Source organism: Aplysia californica, unplaced genomic scaffold, assembly GCF_000002075.1.
Source record: "Aplysia californica isolate F4 #8 unplaced genomic scaffold, AplCal3.0 scaffold00947, whole genome shotgun sequence".
NCBI lineage: Eukaryota > Metazoa > Mollusca > Gastropoda > Aplysiida > Aplysiidae > Aplysia > Aplysia californica.
The window spans coordinates 247,678-252,828 of NW_004798217.1; the positions used below are offsets into that span (position 1 = coordinate 247,678).

The window sequence follows — 5,151 nt, forward strand, 5'->3', positions numbered from 1 at the left end:
TATATATATATGATGTTAAAAAATAGGTGAGGGAAGAACTGGGGAAATGGCTGTTTGTACAAGTGATTGTCTTCTACAGGTGGCCGTTACAGCAGGCTCGACCGTATTCCTCTCCGACGTTGAAGGGGAGTACAAATCCGTTCTTTCCACACTGTGAATTTCTTTAAGACTTTGGATGATTCGTGTTCTAGTGGTCAGGCTGTTGGGCTGGCAACCAAAAGGTCATAGGTTCGAACCATGCCAGGGCGTGACATTGAGTCCTTGGGAAAGGCACTCTACACAAAGTGTCCTCACTTTATCCCAATGGGAATGAATACCCAGCAATAGACAGCGAAAGATCTTGTCAGTTTGCTTTTGTTTGAGCGTTTAATCGGCTGCTTAGGCTGAGTGCTTCCCGTGAGGCCGAGAATGTTTCTGATTGTTCTAGGGTCTGCTGGGGGAAATAACACAGTGTGGGTTGTAAAGCTCACAAAGAATGCTGTAGAGCATAAATAATAATAATACGCGCTTCATAAATACTTTTTCAAATAGTTTATACTATATAGTAATATTTATTCAACGTTCATTTCCTATAGCACAAACCAAGGTCGGATGAAATCCCCAACCAACTCAAGTTCGAGACTAAAGCCTGTCATGGTACCAACGGACCTAACGGACCTAACACTATCTTCTGTCTCTCTCCCCTCCCCCTCCTTCCCGCATCCCCCTTCCCTTAACCCACCCATCTTTATTCTGGGACGTTATTATGACTAGAATCCTAACAACGCAAAGTAGCTGGATTACGACATCAAGTAAGACTACATAAACAAATATTCTTTTCTTTGGCAAGAGAATAAAACAACGCATGATATACATAATGAAAGTGTTTTCAACACAATGTAGTATGCTACGGTTACCTGTTCCGTGGTGCTTCTCTGATATGAAGAATATCAGTACGGGCCGGCAGTCTTTATGCTGTGAGGCAGAGGGTGATAAGAACATTCTAAATAAGAAAAATAAGAATATACAAAAACAAAACAAGACCCCCCCTAAAAAAAACTACCCGAAGGCAAAAATAAAACCAAGAAGTACCCAGAGTGTGTCTAACAGGTGCTAAATTTCTCATGTCTTTGTACAAATTATTTGACTGCCGAAAAAACACCACACCCACTTCATTCCATCGGTCTGTCTGTTTGTCTTCCTGTCTCTCTGTCTTCCTATCTGCCTGTCTGACTGTCTGTCTGTCTGTCTGTTCTCTCTCTCTCTCTTTCTCTCTCTCTCTCTCTCTCTCTCTCTCTCTCTCTCTCTCTCTCTCTCTCTCTCTCTCTCACCCGCCCCCTGTCTTCTGATTAATTCTTTGCCTATTTCCCTTTCTCTCCCTTCCTCCGTTTTCCCTTTCTCTCAAACCTCCCCCTCCTCCAACCTTGGTAACTAACACACACACACACACACACACACACACACACACACACACACACACACACACACACACACACACACACACATACACACACAAACAAACATACACGCACGTACACACCCACACACAAACACACATACACACACACCTACACACAAATAAACAAAGAAACACACACACACACTCAAACAAACGCACATACATACATTCACACGCACGCATGCACGCGCGCGCGCACAGACACACACACACACACACACACACACACACATACACACAAACACACAAAAACGCACACACACACGCGCACATGCACACACACACACACACACACACACACACACACACACACACACACACACACACATACACACACACAAGTACACGCAAGCACAAAAAGCGTCCTCAATAAATCTTCTATCAGAAACAATAACTGTCCACGGAAACTGCGGTTCATAATATCTACTAATAAATCACAGGCCAAAATTCCTCGCAGACGTCAAGAAAACGTGTATCTTTCTTTGTTCAGAGCTCCAGGTGTTATTTCACATGCCTATTTCGTTTTACAGAAAATCTAGTTGGATCAAATGGACAAATGGAAAAAAAAAAACATTTGAAAGAAGAGTGTTGAAAGAATTTGATAGCGAGTAGTTGACGGGTTCTCTGGTGTGGTCTACTAATTCTTTTACGTCTAACATCTACAGGTCTTACCTCTCTTCCTCCTTGCTTGTGTTTTTATTACTCTCCGGCAACGCCTCTAATCGTAGCCACCTATTTGACCCTAATGTGTTGCAAGTGCCGTAAAATGCTTACTAAAACAAAAACAAAACAGAACGTGATGATACACTACGTGGTACGCTTTCTGAGAGCTATAAAAGAAGACTCAAGTACCTTGGTCACACGGACTGAAATATAAAAGTAGATCTATTTACGAGCCTTGCAGAAGGACACATAAATAGAGACAAAGAGAAATACGGGATGACACCCTCTACATCATAATATTGTGTAGCATGTTGAGGACATCAGACGCTCGTCGAAATAATGAAATAGATGAAAGTGATACATTATAATTCCTCTTTCCGCCTCTTTGGCAGTTTTAATCGATTTCATTTTCTGTTCTTTTTTTTTTCTTGGCTAAGTACTTTTTATTGCAATGAACTCCCCCCCCCCCCTTGCAATCTGTGTGTGAACTTTTTGAAAAAAAAAACCATGTTGCTCAATAAGGCACAAAGCAAGCAAATGTACAGTTTCCAAGGACTCTCCAGCTTACGAAGTCACCAAACTCTCGAGCTAAATTTTCCTCTGACACCAGGCCATTCCCACCTCCTTCAATCGTAAATATGTCAAGTTCTATTCAAGATAAACGCGAACGTTTTAATCAAAAGCAATATTATACAACTGGACAAACTTTAAGATGATATCAATAACTCCGTACGCCCCAAAACTGCCGATTGCTTGATTCCACCCCCTCGTAACACATACAATTATCATTGGCCGCTCGTGTAACCCTATGCAGTTGTCAGCGCCGTAAAACTATGATCAAATCAAACCAAAAAATTATATTGATAATAAATATATATTATATCCGACAGAACTAGAAACCAAATAGACTTCTTACTCATTCATAAACGTTCTAGAAACGTAATAAAGTAATCTATTCTGGAAATTTGGGAAGAAAAGAAATCGAAAGAGGTAGATCTAGTACTTTAGGAAGCCCAAGTGGGCCGCTCGTTGGTAAAAACAATCAGGAAAAGAATTACAAACTTACAGTTTCTGTGGCACGTGAATAGAAACAAGACTTTAAACATCTAGCTCTCACTGGCAAAATTGAAGGCAAAGGACGAAGACGTAGACCCAGAGAAACCTAGGAAAGAGCAGGATAATGCAGATTTTTCGGAAAGCGCCCGAGAGAAAAATGAATAGAGAACCATGGTCTCCAATGTCTTATTTTATGAAACATTTTTATTATTTTTGTATGTCGGTTGTTACACTCAATCTTTTCATTTTTCTGTAAGCATTTTTTGTGTTTTAAAATTCTACGTGTCCAAATTCACGAGCATTGTGTTACTGAATGAACTCTATCCAAGTTTGTACGTGTCCTGAGAAGCTGAAATCAGCCGTATTTTTTTTATCCCCGTCAATATTTCAGTAACTAGATATGTCGTCGCTGTACTCTCAGCTTTAGTTAGAATCTATTCCTTTTTTCTGTATGCCTAGTTGTAACAAACAACACATGTTTGCTCTCACAACCTACACGTGCTTCTTTAAAAGCACATTTGTATAACCTAAACTCAATTTAAGAGTTTTTAGTCTTGAGAAGTTTGAATCAGTCTTAATTTATATTGTCATAAATATTTTAGTACCTTGATATGTCGGTCGTTACACTCCCAGTTTTAGTTATATTCACTTTTCTACATGTCTAGGTGTAAAAACCAAAATTTTAATACATTTCCATTTATAACCTACTCTACCCGCTGAGGAATCGAACCCGAGTCTCTTGTGTGCCACAGCGAAACTCCTAACCGCTACCCTACAGACCCAGTGGGATTGTATAATATTGTTTTGAGAACACAAACAGGTGAAGAAGGACTTAGGCCTTCCCCACAGTATAATAATAAATAACCTTTCATGGTAAGAGGGTCATAAAATGCGTCGTGTCTTAGAACATTGTAGTACGCACAACTCAGTATAACATCATAATGCTGCCTTTGGAATTGAAAAACAAAGTACGTTTTGTCGAAAAATTGATTGATAGACTTTGGCACAGAGGTTTCTTCTAAGAAGTACGGATGTTTAGCGTGTAGCGGGATAACTTGGAGGTCAGTTTTATAAATTCGAACCTAATTTCTATTTCATCGCAGCAGAGTTTGTATCGGATATTCGAAAACGTTTATTTGACCGAGTTTTTCATTTACTAGGTTCTTCATTTAAACAGTGGTGTAAGATACGAGTCGATCATAATCGTAAAGTTAATGTACGTTATCTTTAGAGAGTTTGTCCTGTATTTATTGTTGTGGGTCAGCTCAGGCGAGAAAGTCTGCTGGGTAGAGAGGGAATGCCATATTTATTATAAGGAATGGGGCAATAACAAAAGCATAAAGAGGGGGAGGGGCACAGAGAGAAAGAGAGAGAATGAACAAGGAGAGAGAAGAGAGAGAGAGAGAGAGAGAGAGAGAGAGAGAGAGAGAGAGAGAGAGAGAAATAATATATAAATAAAGAGCAGTCTTAGCTGTCACACATCAAGCCATGATAATAATAGAATAATACACTTATTCTTCTAAGGACCTTTATTCTCCTTGAAACTTGACGACCGTTTATTATACACTTTATCATACCTCAAGATTATCTCGATACGAAATAAACCATCTATAATATGATCACATAGATATATTTTACACACACAAAGTGGCGTGGGTAGCCTAGTGGTTAGGCTTCCGGACTTGTAATCGTGAGATTGCGGGTTCTGTGTTCGAGCCTCAGCTCGGTCCGACGTTGTGTCCTTGGGAAAGGCACTTTACACGAATTTCCTGCTTGGCTCGGTCCTTTCGGAGATGGATCTTAAACTCGGAGATTCCGCCTATTAAATAACCTAAAAGTGTTGATAGGGGCGTTAACCCGATACCATTTCACCATTTTCACACACACAAAATTATATATATACAGTCCAACCTGCTCTAACGATTTTTTGCTTAAAACAATCACCTGCACAATCGACTGCTTCCCACTTCCCATTGCCCAAAGGACAACCTGTC

At 40.0% G+C, this 5,151-nt stretch overlaps 1 long non-coding RNA gene across 1 annotated transcript; it reads right to left on the bottom strand.

Annotated features, from left to right (window-relative positions):
- Positions 1-351: 351 nt before the first annotated feature.
- Positions 352-4,852, bottom strand: LOC118478784. Its single transcript, XR_004859279.1, has 2 exons — positions 3,168-4,852; positions 352-954 (listed from the first exon to the last, which is right to left on the bottom strand). It is a non-coding gene; the product is annotated as an uncharacterized LOC118478784 (long non-coding RNA).
- Between the last annotated feature and the right edge of the window lie 299 nt (positions 4,853-5,151).